Source organism: Odocoileus virginianus, chromosome 20 (assembly GCF_023699985.2).
Source record: "Odocoileus virginianus isolate 20LAN1187 ecotype Illinois chromosome 20, Ovbor_1.2, whole genome shotgun sequence".
In the NCBI taxonomy this organism is placed as follows: Eukaryota; Metazoa; Chordata; class Mammalia; order Artiodactyla; family Cervidae; genus Odocoileus; species Odocoileus virginianus.
Window position 1 is genome coordinate 52299715 of NC_069693.1, and position 21550 is coordinate 52321264.

At 41.7% G+C, this 21550-nt stretch overlaps 1 protein-coding gene across 1 annotated transcript in view; it reads left to right on the plus strand.

Annotated features, from left to right (window-relative positions):
* Positions 1 to 21550, plus strand: part of CDYL2 (chromodomain Y like 2) — a 161031-nt gene that overhangs the window by 31544 nt on the left and 107937 nt on the right. The gene's annotated exons all lie outside the window — the stretch shown is intronic.

Here is a 21550-nt window from a genome sequence, read left to right on the forward strand (position 1 = left end):
ATACATTTCAGAAGTAAATATATATCTAGTGTTCAGTTTTCATTAATATAGGCTGGTGCCACATCTTTTGATCAATAGTGGAGGCCTTCAAAGTTATGTTATTGGTTACTAGTTTCTTCCTTATGTTACATTGGTTAATATATTGTATGTTTTTGGGTATACACTCAATATTTCTGTCTTTTTCTCATCATTTGTTCTTCCTAATTTTCAGAGAACTTTTAAGCTAGACTTCTAGTTCACTTATTGTTTTCACTTATTGTTTTCTGCTAACCATTACTAACTCCATTTGTTTTGCTAGATAGTTTCCTTTTTTTTTTAAATAAACCCTGGTACTTTATTATATAAACAGTACAGAAACACTTTTTTTTCTTTTTAAAAAATGTATTTATTTTAATTGGAGGCTAATTACTTTACAATATTGTAGGGGCTTTCGCCATATATCGACAGAAATCAGCCACGGGTGTACACGTGCCCCCAATCCTGAACCCCCTCCCACCTCCCTTCCCATCCCATCCCTTGACTCATCCCAGTGCACTGGCCCGGAGCACTTGTCTCATGCATCCAACCTGGACTGGTGTTCTGTTTCACACTTGATAATATACATGTTTCAATGCTATTCTCTCAGAGCATCCCACCCTCGCCTTCTCCCACAGTCCAAAAGTCTGTTCTTTACATCTGGGTCTCTTTGTTGTCTCACATACAGGGTCATCGTTACCATCTTTCTAAATTCCATCTATATGCGTTAATATACTGTATTGGTGTTTTTCTTTCTGACTTACTTCACTCTGTATAATAGGCTCCAGTTTCATCCTTCTCATTAGAACTGATTCAAATGAATTCTTTTTAATGGCTGAGTAATATTCCATGGTGTATATGTACCACAGCTTCCTCATCCATTCGTCTGCTGATGGGCATCTAGGTTGCTTCCATGTCCTGGCTATTATAAACAGTGCTGTGATGAACATTGGGGTGCCTGTGTCTCTTTCAGATCTGGTTTCCTCAGTGTGTATGCCCAGCAGTGGGATTGCTGGGTCATATGGCAGTTCCATTTCCAGTTTTTTAAGGAATCTCCACAGTGTTGCCCATAGTGGCTGTACTAATTTGCATTCCCACCAACAGTGTAAGAGGGTTCCCTTTTTTCCATACCCTCTCCGGCATTTATTGTTTGTAGATTTTTTGATAGCAGCCATTCTGACCTGCGTGAAGTGGTACCCCATTGTAGTTTTGATTTGCGTTTCTCTGATAATGAGTGATGTTGAGCATCTTTTCATGTGTTTGTTAACCATCTGTATGTCGTCTTTGGAGAAATCTCTGTTTAGTTCTTTTCCCCATTTTTTGATTGGGTCAGAAACACTTTAAAAAATACTTCTGCAATTATTTTATTCTTAAACCATTCTTTCCTTTTCCTGGAGTAGGTTGCCATTTCCTCCTCCAAGGATGTAGAAGTGGTACCCACTGCCCATTCCACACCCCACTTGCCAATGCTCAGGACAGGCCAGATATACTCCCTCAGGATGGAAGCGGCCGGACACGGGTCTTGCCCCTGAATCTCCTTTGCACTTGCTTGTTTTGTTTTGTTGGGAGAAGTCATCAGTGTTCTGTCCCAGTCAGAGTTGGTCCCCGGAGTATCCCTCAAACAAGGTGGGTGCTAAGACCAGCCCCATTCCTGGCAGGGCATGCATTTTCTCGATAGTACCTTCCGCTACCCTCACTGTCTTGACCCCCATGTGTTCCTTCTACTTAGAAGCATCTGGCATATACCCCACCGTCTTCCATCTGAATCCAGGGCTGGCTTCTCATTGCCTCACTTCCCAAAGTGAGTCTAGAGAATTGAAGTCAGCATAGAATGTTGATCCCACTTCTTTATTTTGTTTCTGGGCGGGGGGTCAAAATGTCCTTGTGACTATGACAGAATTATCTCTGCTTCATTGTACATTTAAATGGAAACATTATAAAGGTAGACAGCATGCTTTGTTTTTATTTTCATTTTTCTATTTCTAAGAGGAAAGAACAGTAACAGTAGTTTGTGCTCAATTCTGTTACCAGACTGAATCTACCCTTTTGCCCACCCCCTCCAGTGAGATAAAAACCAGGAGAATTATAAGAAATCATTTATGCAATATTGATTTAGTTTTTATTGGCATATAATAAGCATGGAATTAATTTGGACACATTATATGAGGATCTAAATTCATCCTATTTCATGTTTATAACAAGTTGACATAACCCCATTTATTTTTTTTTATTTTTTATTTTTTTTCAACCAATTGGTTTTATTTATTTTTCCATTTATTTTTATTAGTTGGAGGCTAATTACTTTATATCATTGCAGTGGTTTTTGTCATACATTGAAATGAATTAGCCATGGATTTACATGTATTCCCCATCCCGGTCCCCCCTCCCACCTCCCTCTCCACCCGATCCCTCTGGGTCTTCCCAGTGCACCAGGCCCGAGCACTTGTCTCATGCACCCAACCTGGGCTGGTGATCTGTTTCACCCTAGATAATATACATGTTTTGATGCTGTTCTCTTGAAACATCCCACCCTCGCCTTCTCCCAGAGTCCACAAGTCTGTTCTATACATCTGAGTCTCTTTTTCTGTTTTGCATATAGGGTTATCGTTACCATCTTTCTAAATTCCATATATATGTGTTAGTATACTGTAATGGTCTTTATCTTTCTGGCTTACTTCGCTCTGTATAATGGGCTCCAGTTTCATCCATCTCATTAGAACTGATTCAAATGAATTCTTTTTAATGGCTGAGTAATATTCCATGGTGTATATGTACCACAGCTTCCTCATCCATTCATCTGCTGATGGGCATCTAGGTTGCTTCCATGTCCTGGCTATTATAAACAGTGCTGCGATGAACATTGGGGTGCACATGTCTCTTTCAGATCTGGTTTCCTCGGTGTGTATGCCCAGAAGTGGGATTGCTGGGTCATATGGCAGTTCTATTTCCAGCTTTTTAAGAAATCTCCACACTGTTTTCCATAGTGGCTGTGCTAATTTGCATTCCCACCAACAGTGTAAGAGGGTTCCCTTTTCTCCACACCCTCTCCAGCATTTATTGCTTGTAGACTTTTGGATAGCAGCCATCCTGACTTGTGTGTAATGGTACCTCATTGTGGTTTTGATTTGCATTTCTCTGATAATGAGTGATGTTGAGCATCTTTTCATGTGTTTGTTAGCCATCTGTATGTCTTCCTTGGAGAAATGTCTGTTTAGTTCTTTGGCCCATTTTTTGAGTGGGTCAGTTATTTTTCTGGAGTTGAGCTGGAGGTGTTGCTTGTATATTTTTGAGATTAATCCTTTGTCTGTTGCTTCGTTTGCTATTATTTTCTCCCAATCTGAGGGCTGTCTTTTCTCCTTGCTTATAGTTTCCTTTGTTGTGCAAAAGCTTTTAAGTTTCATTAGGTCCCATTTGTTTATTTTTGCTTTTGTTTCTAAAATTCTGGGATGTGGGTCATAGAGGATCCTGCTGTGATTTATGTCGGAGAGTGTTTTGCCTATGTTCTCCTTTAGGAGTTTTATAGTTTCTGGTCTTACATTTAGATCTTTAATCCATTTTGAGTTTATTTTTGTGTATGGTGTTAGAAAGTGTTCTAGTTTCATTCTTTTACAGGTGGTTGACCAGTTTTCCCAGCACCACTTGTTAAAGAGGTTGTCTTTTTTCCATTGTATATCCTTGCCTCCTTTGTCGAAGATAAGGTGACCATAGGTTCGTGGATTTATCTCTGGGCTTTCTATTCTGTTCCATTGATCTATATTTCTGTCTTTGTGCCAGTACCATACTGTCTTGATGACTGTGGCTTTGTAGTATAGTCTGAAGTCAGGCAGATTGATTCCTCCAGTTCCCTTCTTCTTTCTCAAGGTTACTTTGGCTATTCGAGGTTTTTTGTATTTCCATACAAATTGTGAAATTATTTGTTCTAGTTCTGTGAAAAATACCATTGGTAGTTTGATAGGGATTCCATTGAATCTATAGATTGCTTTGGGTAGTATAGCCATTTTGACAATATTGATTCTGCCAATCCATGAACATGGTATATAACCCCATTTATTTATTAAACTTCTTTCCCCACTGATGGAGATGACTCCTACAGTACGTATCAGAGCCCATTTATGGTGCCACATGCAAAAGAATGAAACTGGACCACATATCACCCCATACACAAGAGTTAACTGTCAGTACATTAAAGTCTTGAATGTAAGACCAGAAACCATAAAACTTCCAGATGAAAGCATAGGTGTAACTTCCTCGACATCGCTCTTGGCATTGGTTTTTTCTTTTTTTTTGGATCTGACTTCAAAGGTAATGGTAAAGAAAGCAAAACTAAACACAAGGTACTATATCAAACTAAAAAGCTTTTGTACAGTGAATGAAAAACCATCAACAAAATAAAACAACCTATGATTGGGAAAAAATGTTTGCACATCATATATCTGATGTGTGTGCTCAGTCGTGTCTGACTCTGCCACCCTTTGGACTGTAGCCCCCCAGGCTCCGCTGTCCGTGGGATTCTCCAGGCAAGAATACTGGAGTGGGTTGCCATTTTCTTCTCCAGGGTACCTTCCTGACGCAGGGATCGAACCTGCATCTCCTGCATCTTCTACATTGCAAGTGGATTCTTTACCACTGAGCCATAGGGAAGCCCCATATTTTTGATAGGGGGCTAATATCTAAAATATAAAAATAACTCATACAATTCAATAACAAAAAAACACAATTTGATTGAAAAATGGACAGGGGATCTGAAAAGACATTTTCCCAAAGAAGATATACTGATGGCCAACAGGCATGTAAAAAGGTGCTCAGGACCTCTAAATATCAGGGAAATGCAAATCAAAACCACAGCGAGGTATCATCTCGCACCTGTCAGAATGCATATTATCAAAAAGACAAGAAATAGCAAGTGTTGGAGAGGTTGTGGAGAAAAGAGAAATCTCATACACTGTTGGTGGGAATGTAAATTAGTGCAGTTACTATGGGAAGCATTATGAAGTTTCTCCAAAACAATTAAAAATAGAACTAGTATGTGATCTAACTGTCCAGCTTCTGGATATTTATTGGAAGAAAATGAAAACATTAATTCAGACAGACACATGCACCTTCATGATCATTGCATCATTATTTACAGGAGCCAAGATATAGAAACAACCTGAATGTCCATTGATGGATGAATGGATAAAGAGGATGTGATATATATATATATGTGTGTGTGTATAGTGGAATATTATTCAGCCTTCAAAATGAGTAAGATCCTGCCATTTGCAACAATGTGATGGATCTAGAGGGTATTATGCTGACTGAAATAAGTCAGACAGAGAACAAAGACAAATACCATATGATTCTACATATATGTGAGATCTAAAGAATTAGATAAAAAAATAAAAACCAAGCTCATATATAACAGAGAAGAGATTGGTAAATATCAGAGGGGAAGGGGGCTGGTGGGTGAGAAGGGTGGACAAGGGGTCAGTTGTATGATGGTGGTTAAAAATTAGACTTAATGTGATGATCACTTTTTAGTGTGTTCAAATACTGAATTATAATGTTGTACAGCTGAAACTAATGTTATATTTAGTTGAACCAATTTTACTTAAAAGAAGCCCATTTTTGCTGGTACCTCCCCATAGTACGTAAGTATATACTGCTGCTGCTGCTAAGTCACTTCAGTCGTGTCTGACTCTGTGCTACCCCATAGACGGCAGCCCACCAGGCTCCCCCGTCCCTGGGATTCTCCAGGCAAGATTTTTTAATCTCTATATTCTCTTCCATAGATCTGTCTTTTCTTGTTCCAGTAACATGACCTTTTATTCATTATAAATATTTCAGTATGGACAATGCTGGTCTGTTTTAATTACTCATAGTAAAAGATTTTATTTCCTTTTCTCCCATTGGGATAGGGATTGGAATTGTATCAGTCTTAAATTTCATTTGGGGAGATTTTTGCACTTGAATCTCTTTGGTCTTCCTCTCTGGAATAAAGCTCTTAGCTCCATTGTTCCAGATCTCTCTAAGTCTCTCAGAACAGCTTTGCAGTTGTCTTTATACACGCATTTGTGCTCAGTCCACTCAGTTGTGTCCAACTATGCGACTGTACGGACTGCAGCCCACCAGGCTCCTCTGTCCATGAAATTCTCCAGGCAAGAATGCTGGAGCGAGTTACCGGTTCCCTCTCAGGGGATCTTCTCCACCCAGGGATCGAACCCGCATCTCCTGTGTCCCCTGCATTGGTAGGCAGGTTCTTTAACACTGAGCCACCTGGTAAGTCCTGTCTTTATATAGGTCATGTGTATTTCTTAAGGCCGTTTTTAAGTATTATAAAGCTTTTGAGGCCCCCATGTACAGAATGTTTAAAATCACATTTTATACTGTTAATAGTTATTGCTGGAATATAGAAAAGTGATTTTTATTTATTCATCTTATACCTAGCCACTTTATTAAATGCTTGTCTTTCACATGATTCTTTTCTTATAAGCATCTTAAATCATTCCATATTTAAAAAGATTTTTTTTTCTCCTGTTCTTTTCAATATTTATAGCTCTCATTGTGTTTTACATCTCTGATTTCCCCACTACTTTTCCGGGGTACCCTATTTCATTTTCAAAGCACCTTGTATTTTATACCTCCTTCTCTATTTTGTCTTTCCTCCTGGTTCTTAACACTCTTTGGCATGCTATATATTTCCTTTAAAGAAAAACAACTTATTAATGATTTCCCTGTAGGATGTAAGCTCCCTGAGGACAGGGATTTTTGTTCATCTTTACCAGTGTATCTGTAGGAAGGGCATATGAGTCCCCAAATATTTGTTGTATGAATGAAATTCCATTATTTTGGGACTCCAGATTGTAGCTAATTTGAGTTCAGAGATGTGAAACTTTTGGTGTCTTGGCTTCCATTCTCTCTTTTACCTTTTCTTTGTTGGAGATGATGGAAACCAATTAGTTTCTGAATAGCTCCAGTTGATTCTCATGATTTGTCACAGTTGTTAGTCACGAGTTATGTTCTTTCTAAAGTCCTTGTGAACACAGGATTTGCCAGTACCCTTGGGCCCTCCATATCTGTGGGTTCTGCATCCACAGATTCCGACTGTGGATGGAAAATATTGGGATGGGTGGGGGAAATTCCAGCAAGTTACAGAAAGCAAAACTTGAGTTTGCCAGGTACCAGCAACTATTCACATAGAGTTTACATCATATTTACAACTCTTTGCATTGCACTTACCGTGTATTAGGTTTTGGAAGTAACCTAGAGATGCTTTTGAACTGTGGTGTTGGAGAAGACTTTTGAGAGTCCCTTGGACTGCAAGGAGATCCAACCAGTCCATCCTAAAGGAGATCAGTCCTGGGTGTTCATTGGAAGGACTGATGCTGAAACTGAAACTCCAGTACTTTGGCCACCTCATTCGAGGAGTTGACTCATTGGAAAAGACCCTGATGCTGGGAGGGATTGGGGGCAGGAGGAGAAGGGGACGACAGAGGATGAGATGGCTGGATGGCATCACCGACTCGATGGACATGAGTTTGAGTAAACTCCGGGAGTTGGTGATGGACAGGGAGGCCTGGCATGCTGCAGTTCATGGGGTTGCAAAGGGTCGGACACGACTGAGCGGCCGAATTGACTGACTGACAGTGATGACCAGGTATTCAGGAGGATGTGCCCAGGTTACACGCAGATACTCTGCCGTCTTATATAAGGGACACTTGAGCACCAACAGATTTTGTTATCCTCAGGGGTCATGGAACCGACTCCGCCCTGCAACCCAGGTTATCAGGGGAGGTCTGTACTGAACCATTACCCTAGGGGAAATGTAGGGTTTAGCTTGTGAAGCTCTTGTCACATTTTTGTCGACTGATCAGTACATAACCTCGTTTTATGTGTTCTTCTGTTCAAAGGCACCTTATTTAATACATATTATTGATGCAGTAATGTTGAATTGCACAGCTAGCAGCACTATAAACTCACGCCGGAAGGAAGCTCATGTAACATACATATTTTCTGCACGAGGCCCAGTACAACCTTCTCAGCGTAGGGCCGCTAGGCAGCCTTCCAGCACTAAGCTTGGGGCTATTTTAAACAGCAAAATCACCAACGGAAAGCACAAAAATGCAAAAGTGTGGCACCAAATAGACCTTGAAAGACACACTTGTTTGCACCATGAGAGATGAAACAGAAAAGGAGAGTGTCCTCTTGTTCAGTCTCAGCTGGGGTCATGCTAGTCAGATGACTCAATTGACCCTGCTCTGTGCATGTTCTTGAATGGCCACAAAGTCTCCTGAGTACTGATTTGGGGGGTTGGAAATAAATTTTAGTGAACAGAATTCACAAATATGGGATCAGTGAACAATGAGGACCCAGCGTAGTTTCATGTGGTATGGCTGTAACATCTTTTCTAAATGGTGGAACGTCCCTCCTGAGTCAGATTTTGGTCTGAATGATGTGACCGTGGCCAGCAGCTCTGCAGTCGTGTGCTCTGGGTCTTAGCATCACCCAGCATTTTGGACCATAGTCACCTTCTGCTTCTTCTGCCTTCGCTTCAGGTCCCTGTGATGTTCAGGCTCTCCCTGAGGTCACACTGTTCCTTAGGTACTAAATTCTTTCTCTTTCCTGGGATCCTCTGCCCCTACATACTCATAATTTCACTCTGGGGACCCTTGAAGTTTATTTGAGCGGCCCTTCTTAGCATCCCTGGGCCACAGATGTAGCCTTTGAAACTCAAAATGTTTTAAATCTACTTTCCTGAAGTTCTGAAATGGAGGCAGACGCCTACATGACCTGGGGCGGGGGTGGGGGGGGGCTGTGCTATAAACTCAGGTCCCCCCGGCCTTGCCCTGTGAGTCAGCAGTGGCAAAGGGTAGAAGTCCCGGAGGTGAGTCAGATTTGTGTAGGTGAGGGAGCTCTGGTGAGGATAACGACTAGAAATGATAACCATCAAAACCATAACCATAAGCATTAGGCTCCTTATTAAACTCTTGTGTTTTAATCTTACATCTCTTTGACATAGATGTATACTATGATGAGGACTTCCCTGGTGGCCCAGTGGTAAAGAATCCGCCGGCCAAGGCAGGGGTCGCAGGTTCAATCCCTGGATCAGGAAGATCCCCTGGCGAAAGAAAGGACAAGCCACTCAATATTCTTTCTCTCTCTCTCTTTTTTTTTTTTTTGCTTTTAATTTTGTACTGGGGTATAGCCAGTTAACAAACAATGTTGTGATATTTTCAGGTGAATGGCGAAGGGACTCAGCTATACATACATGTATCTATTCTCCCCTCCCATCCAAGCTGTCACAAAACATTCAGCAGCCCACTCCAGTATTCTTAACTGAGAAATTCCACAGACAGAAGAGCTTGATGGGCTATGGCCCACGGGGTCAAAAAAGTCAGACATGACTCAGTGACTAAATAACAACAACGTACTGTGTTGTTGCTGAGTCACTGAGTCATGTCTGACTGCTGGGAACTCCATGGACTGCAGCACACCAGGCCACACTGTCCTTCACCATCTCCCGGAGTTTGCTCAAAGTCCTGTCAGTTGAGTTGGTGATGCCATCCAACCATCTTATCGTCTGTCACCCCCTTCTCCAGAACATATTCTGTGCTGTGCTTAGCTCAGCCTTGTCCGACTCTCTGTGACCCCATGGACTGTAGCCCACCAGGCTCCTCTGTCCATGGGGATTCTCCAGGCAAGGATACTGGAGTGGGTTGCCATGCCCTCCTCCAGGGGACCTTGCCAACCCAGGGATTGAATCCAGGTTTCCTGCTTTTTGAGTAGATTCTTTACCAGCTGAGCTACCAGGGAAGCCCAAAACATACTGTGATAAACCCCAATATGAATGAGAAGACAGACGTTCACAGTGGTCAGGTGACTTCTCCAAAGTCTTAGCTCCTAGGCAAAGAATTGGAACTCTACGGCTACTTAATCAGGAGTGGTTCAACCTGGATTTTGTGCAGGAATTGCCTGGAGGGGCTTGTTAAGGCAGATTACCAGCCCCACCCTCTGAATTTCTGATTCTGTAGATTTGGAGTGGGGCCTGGAGGGTCTGCATTTCTAACAAGTTCCATTGTGATACTGATATCAATGATATCCTTCCTTCCTTTTTTTTCCTTTTGTTGTTGTTGTTCAGCTGCTCAGTTGTGTCCCACTCTTTGCCCCCCACCACGCCCCCCATGGACTGCAGCTTGCCAGGCTTCCCTGTCCTTTACCACTTCCCAGTGACCCCATGGACTACAGAGTCCATGGAATTCTCCAGGCCAGAATACTGGAGTGGGTAGCCTTTCCCTTTCCCAGGGGATCTTCCCAACCCAGGAATAGAACCAAGATCTCCTGCATTGCAGGCAGATTCTTTACCAACTGAGCTATCAGGGACACCACCATCACCCGGAGCTTGCTCAGACTCATCTCCATTGAGTCAGTGATGCTGTCCAACCATCTCATCCTCTGCCTTCAATCTTTCCCAGCACCAGGGTCTTTTCTAATGAGTTGGCTCCTCGCATCAGGTGGCCAAAGTATTGGAGCTTTAGCTTCAGCATCAGTCCTTCCAGTGAATATTCAGGACTGATTTCCTTTAGGATAGACTGGTTGGATCTCCTTGCAACCCAAGGGACTCTCAAGAGTCTTCTCCAACACCACAATTCAAAAGCATCAGTTCTTCGGTACTCAGCCTTAGTTATGGTCCAACTCTCACATCCACACATGACTACTTTAAAAACCGTAGCTTTGACTAGATGGACCTTTGTTGGCAAAGTAATGTCTCTGCTTTTTAATATGCTGTCTAGGTTTGTCATAGCTTTTCTTGCAAGGAGCAAGCACCTTTTAGTTTCATGACTGCAGTCACTATCTGCAGTGATTTTGGAGCCCAAGAAAATAAAGTCTGTCACTGTTTCCATTTTTTCCCCATCTATTTGCCATGGAGTGATGGGACCAGATGCCACGATCTTTGTTTTCTGAATGTTGAGCTTTAAGCCAGCTTTTCACTCTCCTCTTTCACCTTTGTCAAGAGGCTCTTTAGTTCCTCTTCACTTTCTGCCATAAGGGTGGTGTCATCTGCACATCTGAGGTTATTGATATTTCTCCCGGCAATCTTGATTCCAGCTTGTGCTTCTTCCAGCCCAGCATTTCACATGATGTACTCTGCATATAAGTTAAATAAGCAGGGTGACAATATACAGCTTTGACATACTCCTTTCCCAATTTTGAACCAGTCCGTTGTTCCATGTCCGGTTCTAACTGTTGCTTCTTGACCTGCATACAGGTTTCTCAGGAGGCAGGGAAGGTGGTCTGGTATTCCCATCTTTTAAAGAATTTTCCAGTTTGTTTTGATCCACACAAAGGATTTAGCGTAGTCAATAAAGCAGAAGTAGATGTTTTTCTGGAATTCCCTTGCTTTTTTGATGATCCAACGAATGTTGACAATTTGATCTCTGTTTCCTCTTCCTTTTCTAAATCCAGCTTGAACATCTGGGAGTTCTCTTTTTTTTAGACTGAGCCACCTCAATTTTACATGAGTTGGAACAAACCTTGGGAGATGGTGAAGGACAGGGAAGCCTGTTGTGCTGCAGTCCATGGGGTTGCCAAGAGTCAGACATGACTGATTTTCTGTCTCAATTTTAAAATCTCTCAGGTGTGAAGCAAGCTACATTGATATTTTGCACAATACTGGGGAATATAGCCAATATTTTACAATAACTATAAACGGAGTATAACCTTTAATACAAGAGAAACAAATCCACATGGCGTGGTCTGTTTGGTCCCTTGACTTTCACCTGCCAAGTTAATTTGCTCTGTCACACTGTGCATTGAGTCCACAGAAGCACTTGTTCTCAATGAGTCTTTTAACCCTTTGAGAGAGAACTTGTCATCGGATTGAGTCCAGCCCTTTGTTTCTATGATTTTGAGAATCTGGCTTTAGATAACTGGTCCGCCCTGAGTCTTCTTGCTCATCTGTCATTCTTCCTGCATCTGTTAATAGACGATGTACCCAGGGTTGTGGTTTGTGATCTATGCAGCTTGTAAGATTTTTATCCTTCTGCCGATAATAGAGCCTAGGTGAGAAGATGCTTGCAAGGAATACAACTATTTTAACACTTTTTTTTTTTTTAAACATACTAGAGGTAATGCATTTCCTCTAAGAAAGCAGGCTGCTTTCTTAGGGGCAAATGCTATTAAGTTCTTGCCTCGCTGAGGTGTGTGCCTTGCCTGTACAATAGATGAACGCATTCCCGGGTTGGATAATAACGTAATTGCGCAAGGGCAGCCTGCTATTTTTAAAGGAGCCCTGTAGCTCGCAGTCCTTCTAAAGTGAACAGTGACACCCAATTTACAATTCCGGAATTTCACCTTTTCTTTAACATGAAATATGCCTTCACGGTGGACCACTAAATCTCTAAACAGTCTTTGTGCCGCTACGGTCAACTTACCCGAAGACAGTAATTTCTAGTAATTCTAGTAACTCTAGTAATTTCCAAATCATCTGAGTCATTTCTCGTAGAATTTATGACAGGACTTCAAAGGAAAAAAAGAGTACAAGATTTTTCCACATGTTGCAGGGAATCTTAGAATTCCCCTGATAGTTTCCTGGTCTTAGGGAAACTTCTGCAAGTGTGGTTAGACTTGAAGTGCTTTGGGTAGTTCCTGGGTAGTTTGTTGTCATTTTAAATGTGTTTATTTTCTTCCTCAGTGCAATTACTCTGGTGTGACTGCATCTTTCTGGCTATCATTTGCTTCTGAGAACCATCTCACACTCAGGTGTGTGGCCTGTTTTGCCACCTTCAAGAGGAGGGCAGGTTGTAGCTCTCTCTTCCTGTCCCCACAAGCAGCAAACACTGTCCAAAAACCAGAGTAATTTTATTGCTGTGCTCATAACTATCATCACAGAAGTATGCCACTATTTGCAGTGATTAATGATTTATTATTTTATTCCTGGCCATCCTTTTAGCATGTTATTTTAAAATGAGGTTGTACTCAATTTGTATATGGATCATAACTCTAAACAATTAAAGACATTCAGTTAATCTGTGAGTACACATTTGAGGCCAGTTCATATTGAAGGGCTTGAAAAATCACAGAAAATCACATTATTTAGGACTAAACTTGCTTTGCTTCCTTAGTGATTTTTAATATTCATTGTACTATTTAATTATATAATATGATATTCAATTATATATTATATATTATGTTATTTAATTATATGTGATCAAATATATAAACATTATTTATTTATACTTAATTATATCATGCTTTTATTCTTGCATTTCAAAATTTTATTGACTATACTAGCCCAGTTATTTTACATATGAATTTACAGAATCAATTTGCAAGTCAAATAAAATCTTAGTAGTTTGGAGTGGAATGGTATTTAATTCATTACTGAGCTTGGGAGGACTTTCTTATTTACAGGCCAATTGGCTTATCTTTCTAACTGGTGTAGGTCTAATTTGTATCTTGTAGTAACTTTTTTTCTTCATGTGAATTTTACATATTTCTTGGTACATTTTTCTCTTAGCTATGTTCTGTTCAGTTTTGTTTTTGTTATTATTGCGAGTACATCATCCTCTAATATACTTTTTGTTGTTAATTTTATAGAGTAAAATGATTGGTTATTGAATACTTATATTATAACCTGCTCATGTTTTTGACTCTCTATTAGTTATTATGGTCTCCTGCTTAATTCTCTTAGGTTTTTTGAGTTCAGTTTTATCTTAAGCAAGTAATGGTCAATTTCTCTCCTTCCTGATAATAGAAGCTCTTATTTCTTTTACTTGCTTTGTTCACCAATGTTAAATACTAGTTGTGATAGGAGCCTGATCCATGATTTTAATGGGAATGCTTGTATTACTTCACTTTGTGTTTGATGTTGGCTGGTTGTTTAAGACTAGGAATGTTCTATTTTTGCTGTATTTTAGAAACAGGAAATGATGTATTAGACAAATATTAAAAATTATTGAGATCATGTGATTTTTTCCCACTAATTGATATGATTATATTAGTGCATTTATATTTTGGGGGGGACAGGTTCTTGCTGGTAGAGGTATATTTTATTTTATTATATTTGTGAAGTTCAAAAATATTTTATTTAGAATTTTTTAATGTATATTCTGAAGTAATACTGGCTGTAGTTTTAGTGTGTGTGTGTGTTAGATTTTTCTGTCAAGGTCATGAAATGTCATAAAATGAGTGAGGAAATGTTCCTTTTCTATTGCATCTGGAGCATTTTATAAAGCTTCAGAGAGTATTCTTTAGTAACATTTTCAAAATCATCTATAGCTTTTGCTTAATTTGATGTTCTTAATTCTTATTAAGTCAATTGTGTTCATTTTAATTTTTTCCAGACAACCTTCTATTTCCTTGAGAATTTTCAAATTTATTAAGTCAAATAATTTCTTGTCATTTTTGAAATGCTGCCATGTTTTTATCCTTTTTCATTCTATATTGTGTCTATTTTTGTTTTCTCATTATTTTCTTTAATTAGACTGTATAGCAGTTTTTGTTTACAGTCGTGATTTTTAGAGAACTAGCTCTTGAATTCTACTGCCATTTAGTTTTTAATGAATTTATTTATGCTTTTCATGTTAATGCCTTGATTCTATTTTTCTTTGGTTTTATTTTGTTGTTTTTTCCCCAACTTCTTGGATTGTTGGTGTGTTAAACTTTATACTTTCTTATTTAATAATAAAAATTGTAATAATTTGCTTATGATTATAGTTTTGGCCTTATCTCTTCTAGAGTAGTCTATGTAGTATTATTATTGTTGCTATTTTAACTAATTTGTAATTTTATTTCCTTACCCAGTAATTATTTAAAAGTTTTTTTTTTCCAAATGACTGAGGTTTTTGCTTATATGTTTGTAATTTCTTTATAACTCTGTGATGAATATTTTGTATTTCTCTGTATCTCAAATTATAGGATAGGTTTACAGAAGCAGGATTATCAGGTCAAAAGTAAACTTATTTTCTAGGCTTTTGATAGATATGGCCAGGTTCTTTTCTGGCCCTTTTGTCCACTGAGGGCAGCTCTGCCTTTTCTGGGTTGTAGGTGTCAAAAGTCATCCTCCACAGATGCCAGCTCTCTGTAGACAGTGGAGTGTTGCATGTGGACTCTGCGCCCCCAGTGATATCTTCTCTTCCTATGTGGCGGCTCTAGGTTGAGGGAGTCAGGAAGCCCTTCCTGTCCATCCTCACACAGATCAGAGATGCCCAGACTCCTTGGTAGATTAAGGGGTGAGAATTCACAGTTCTGTCAATGCAAGGCATCTCCACGCATCCCAGCTAACACACAGAAGTATTGATGCTCTCTGAGCAACCAGGAAATGTCAGGCCTTTTACATATTTTGCCATCTTAAAATACCTCTGTGCATTAACTAGAGTACAGGTGAGGGAACCAAGACTCTGAGAAGTGAGGGCAGAAGCTTGAGCCCCTTACCAACCCCTCCACTCACCAGACGTGCATGTTGTGTTGCTGGGCCACTGCCCAGGTTCAGGAGTCAAGTTCTGAGGATTCTTCTCTTGGGAAGTCACATGGGCTTCTCACCTACCCAGAAGTGTCCACCTTCTCATCTGACACCCTGTTCTGCCCTGCTGCAGGAGGGTCTTCTGGGGGCCTGTTGATTCCCCAGTTGATTAGCATTTGGGAGAAAGAGGGCCAAACCCCGTCACACTCCCAAATGAACTTTACAATCTCAGTGTAATTTATCATGCTCCGTCTCCTTGCTGGAGGGCTCTTGCCCTCTCCGGTGTGCGGTAAGGGAAGTGCGTCTCAGTAGAAAGGCTCAGTGACTTGTCCAGGAGCCATGTGGCCTGACGCTGGACTGCCCTTCTCTACAGTATTCTTCCTGGCCACGTGAGACCACACTTTGTGGATCATGATGGATGTGATGGCTCTCAGACTCTGGTGTATTTTCCAAACTGCATAAAGTTCTCTGCAAAAAAATTCTCCAATGGCAGCATCTCCTAACTTCTGATATTGGGGTGGCCTTTGCTCCCGACTTAATCTCCATTTTTTCTCGAATGGGGATGCTTGTTAAGAAAGCGATATCGTCTGTTTCACGGTGGATCTGCCCATGTATTGGTTGCAGCCCCTCCTACTAGGGACTTCGTATACATCCACCTCCTGCTGGTGCTTCCCAGATCGGCAGAGGTTGATTACAGTTTGTGTCTAACCAAGCATCTCCGTCCCCTTGGCCATGCTTGGGGGTGGCTCTTGGGAGCATGTTGGAGTCTAAGGTTGTGCTGAGCCTGTCAGATAGGGATTAAAAACTGCACCTGCCTCAGAGGATTACTGTGAAGATCAAATAAGATGTGGCATAAGGCATGCTTCCCTCATCAGTGTCCAGTTATAATTCAACTCCCTGTGTTTCCTGCATCTTTTCTTCCCAGAAACCTGATTACATACCTTGGGTGTTGACAAAGCAGAGTATTTTAGAAATAAACTCTTTGTCAGAAATATGTATGTATGCTTCATGTCTTCTATGGCTTATCTTTTTATTGTCTTAATTGTGTCTTTTGATAAGCACAAGTTCTATAATTTTAAGGAAGTCCTGTTTAAGAAACTTGGGGTTTTCCTGGTGGCTCAGACGGTAAAGCATCTGCCTGCAATGCGGGAGACCCTGGTTTGATCCCTGGGTCGGGAAGATCCCCTGGAGAAGGGAATGGCAACCCACTCCAGTATTCTTGCCTGGGAAATTCCATGGATGGAGGAGCCTAGTGGGCTACAGTCCATGGGGTCACAAAGAGTTGGACACGACTAAGCGACTTCACTTTCTTTTCTTCAAGAAACTTTCTGCCTGAAGGTCATGAAGATGTTCTCCTTTGTTATTTATAGATATTCATTGTTTGACCTGTTGCATTTAGATGGGTGGTCTTTTGGAGTTGATTTTGTTATACATGGTGTGAGGTTCAGGGTAGGGTGTCAAGATTGTTTTTATTTTTAATTTAATTTAATTTATTTTCTTAAGTGTTGGAGGCTTTACTTCAAATATTCTACTAGTAGGGAAATACGTGAAGACATGAGTGATGGAAGAACAGTGTTTTGTTCTAATAGTAACTAAACAGTTAGTATCCCCAAAATAAATAGATAAATAGTGGCAAGAGGCTTATGGAATAAAAATAAAGCATGCAAATGCTTTTTGGGAATAGATGACAGTTTTTAATGTTACTATAGAGGACATTCTAATAGGCATATCATACGACATGTAGTGGGGCTTCCCTGGTAGCTCAGCTGGTAAAAAAAATCCACTTGCAATGCAGGAGACCCTGGTTCAATTCCTGGGTTGGAGATCCACTGGGGAAGGGATAGGCTACCCACTCCAGTATTCTTGGGCTTCCCTGGTGCCTCAGATGGTAAGGCATCTGCCTGCAATGCGGGAGACCTGGGTTCGATCCCTGGGTTGGGGAAAATCCCCTGGAGGAGGGCCTGGCAACCCACTCCAGTATTCTTGCCTGGAGAGTCCCATGGACAGAGGAGTCTGGCAGACTGCAGTCCATGGGGTGGTAAGCACAGCACAGTACCACATGTAGTGTTTAAGTTAATATTTTGACATTAATACAAAAATGCTTTAAAAAATTTCTAATTTAAGTTAGGAATTTGGGGTTAATAGCTAGCACTATATGTATATAATATATAGGATAATATCAACCTATTGTGTAGCACAAGGAACTATATTCAATATCTTGTAATATCCTATAATAGAAAATGTGATTTGGTTATATATATGTTCTTTTTTAGATTCTTTTTATTTTTAAAGTTGGGAATCTTCTGTTTCTTGAAAGGACCATTTTTCCCTCTACGTCTGTGTTCCCTTTCAAATGTATTGATCAACCATATATATGTGTGGTTCTCTTTTGCTTATTAAGTGAAAGTGAAAGTGTTATTCACTCAGTCGTGTCCAGCTATTTGTGACTCCATGGACTGCCAGGCTAGTCCATGGGATTCTCCAGGCAAGAATACTGGAGTGGGTAGCCATTCCCTTCTCCAGGGGATCTTCCTAACCCCGGGATTGAACCTGTGTCTTCTGCACTGGCAGGTGGGTTCTTTACCACTGAGCCACCAGGGACGCCCTCAGAGTTTACATGTAAGGATAATTTTCCCCACCCGAGCCCAGCTTTGACTCAGTTTTACAAATTTTGATATGTATTGGAGCTGTTACCATTATTTGTAGCCCATGGTTTGTTTGGATTACCTTCCTTAGCTAAGACTTGATTATTTTGATGCTTCGAGGTTTTGTTTGTCCTTTAGCTATTGATTTTGCTTTTCATTATTTTACAGACAGAGAAAATAGCCCATAAATTTCTATTGACATTTATTATTTCTAATAATACTTGATGAATTATTTCTAATAATACAAGACTAATACTTGTTCAATTTTTTGTAACTGTTTCAGGGACATGTTAAATGACTGTGTTTTGCTTTTCTTTTTTGCAAAAAAAACTTAGACTACTGTGGTCAAAGCACTAATTTGCCTTATAATTTTCAATAATTTATTTGCTTTTTCAACATTTTTTAATGGATTACTTGCCTTAAGTAAAACACTGTGACACAGTCAGTAGAGTCTTAGTTTTTTAAATCAGGAGATAAAATGGGATTACTGGAGAAAATTTGGAAGATAAAAGTATAAATAGTGAAAACCACAAGAGTCCCTCGTAATCTGGATTTTAAGTGGAGTCTGTGTGTGTGTGTCCTGTTGCTCAGCCGCGTCTGACTCTTTGCCTCCCTTGTGGCCCACCAGGCTCCTCTGTCCATGGGATTCTCCAGGCAAGAGTACTGGAGTGGGTTGCCATTTCCCTTTGAGGGGAATCTTCCTAATCCAGGCATTGAACCCTCATCTCTTGCGTCTTTTGCGCTGCAGGCCGATTCTTTACCACTGAGCCACCGGGGAAGCCCTGAGTCTACCAGTTTATAAAAATCAGCTCAGTTTTTAAATGACGCTGAGCCAACAATAATAGTGTTGTGGGGAGAGCAGTCTCTCGGGGAGTGGTCTCTCTGCTGCGCCATGCTGCCAGAGACCCTCCCGTAAGCTTGGCGGTGTCTTCACGCCCCAGGAGGGAGCCTGCTGACTCACACGCGTAGCTCTCTCCTGGCCTGTGTGGTGGCCGAGGGAAGATTCTGTGTGAGCCGGGAAACCTTCTCAGTCTGTTCCAAATGCTCGACTTCCTGTGCCTTCCATTCTTCGGGTTACTTTTCCTGTCTTCAACACCAATTCAGAGCACTCAGAAGATTCCAGAACCTTTGGGAGAATGCAAGGAAAATTGCTTAGAATCCGCACTTCAAAAAACCCTGGCTGTAAGAAGAAAGCACGAGGTCATGATTGGAGTCATGGCCAAATGGAACATTTGAAGCACGTTTAAAGAAGCTCTTTTCTTCCCGTAGCACAATGAATTCCTAGTGCTCAGGATTATAAAGTCAGCCCTCCCTGGTCCACGGGGTCGGCTCACTCCCTGTCGTTTTATTATGCACCCAGCCCATGCTTCGGCTCGGATAGACCGAGTGGAATTCAGCCTCTTGTCACTTGTGTGTCTTCTTGGGGGTGGGGAATAATAGCCCCTAGCTTCACCCCGGGGCAGCCCAGGACCCTGGTGTGGTGCCTGGTGGGAGGTGCCTCACCCCCAGAGACCAGGATGGAAGGTGGGTCTAGGTGTTACGTCTGGTCTTTGTGAGCTTCATTTCATTTCCACTTCCCTCTTCAAATTCCAAGGAGTTGGTTGCGTGATGCCGATAGGGTGGGTCGGCGGAGGTGCGCTGATCAGCAGGAGGAAGGGGTGCGCTCACGACCACAGGAAAGTTGAATCAGGTGGTGGTGACGTGTAGCTTGTTCTGGGTGAGCAGTGGTATCATCAGTCCTCCCTGCCTTCTGCCATCCTCTGAGGCAGGGGGGCGTAACAAGAAGGGAAGGTCAGGGTCCAGACCTTTCCAAGTGAGTAAAGGCAGCCTAGTATTTGGTTTAAAAACTCTGGTCCTGTGTAAGGTTGTTTTCAAATTCCCCAGGGGCATCAGAGAGTGATGTTACAGTTTTACTCCTCAAAGTCAAATCTAGGAGCAAAAGCACCTCCTGTTACAAGCTGGAAACCTGTACGCTGTCATCTCTTTGTAACAGTAGTAATACTAATAATAGTAATTGCTAAAATGTATCGATTTTTTGCATCCTTACAGTAGCAGACATCATCTGAAGTGTTTTATAGATATGAGCCCACTTAATCTTCATACTGTGCTAAGAGGTGGGCACTGTTCTCCTTCTGCCGATGAGAAGCACAGAGAGGCTAGGTGGCTTTTCCAAGGTCACCCAGCTAGTAAGTGGTCGGGCTGGGATTATGTTGCCCAGGTGCTCTTTATTCCATTCTGACTGCCTTTTGCCTTGGGGGTCTTTGAGTAGCTATGACAGGGTTTCATTTGGGCTTCTGGTTTCAGGGTCACTAATGTCCTCGGGAGCAGACATCTGGCTTTCCAGATGTTCAGTTCATGCAAAAGAGGTTGCCTGGTGTTGAACACAGATCAGGGGAATTGGAATTAGAGAGTCTCGGTTAAAAATCCCAGACCCCATCCTAGCCATAGGACCCGTGGGCAGGTTGTTTGAACTTCTTACCTTGGTGGTTTCAATGGGCAGGACGCCTGTAATACCTGGCGCTTAGAGGTGCTTGTGCAGGTGAAGGAAACAAGTGTTGTGAATGTGCTTCGTCTGCCAGAGGGTCTCCAGCAATGACATTTTCATCGCTCCATGTCTGTCACTCACCCTGGAGGCCAGGGGTTTTGCATGTCTGTGGCACCCAAAGGCCTCTCGGGTGCAGAGCTTTCCTGAGAGCAGAGGCGGTGGCTGGCTCGGCGCTGTTGGATCGCTCCGTGCTGAGCTTGTGTAACTCACAGCAGGAGGGGCATGGCCCAAGACTCTCACCTTTCTGATCATGCGTGAATGTGCTGCTTGTTGTCACAATGCTTTGCTACCCTGTCCACCAAGAAGAGAGCCTGCCGGACCTCAGTTAACTAGAAGTCCCTTGGCTGTGTTGATGCATGCTGTCAAAGCTTAGCTTGCCCTAGATCCCCACGTGGACTTTGACTGTAGATCTTGGTGGCGCTAGTGGTAAAGAACCCGCCTGCCAATGCAGGAGACACAAGAGACCAGGTTCAATCCCTGGGTCAGGAAGATCCCCTAGAAGAAGAAATGGCAACCCACTCCAGTATTCTTGCCTGGAGAATCCCATGGACAGAGGGGCCTGGCAGGCTACAGTCCATGGGGTCACAAAGTCGGACATGACTGAGCACGCACAGGTGTAAAGTATCTATATGACACAGTCACCCTGGATGTACCCTTTTCATTTAGGGGCCAGCGGAGCCAGTATCAACAGTGTAATCCACCACCACCCCAGCCACTTCCTCTGATGTCGTAAGCACATGGTAGATGCCACTCCTGTGTTCAGAGACCTCATCTTTCTTTTGGTTTATTCTGTTTATCCTTCTCCCAGGTCGGTTGCTTTCTGTTGTCACTTGTCTTCATCCTTAACTGTATAAGAAGAGGTTGAATGTTAAAAAATTTTTTTTAATTTCCAATGAATGTGTTTAT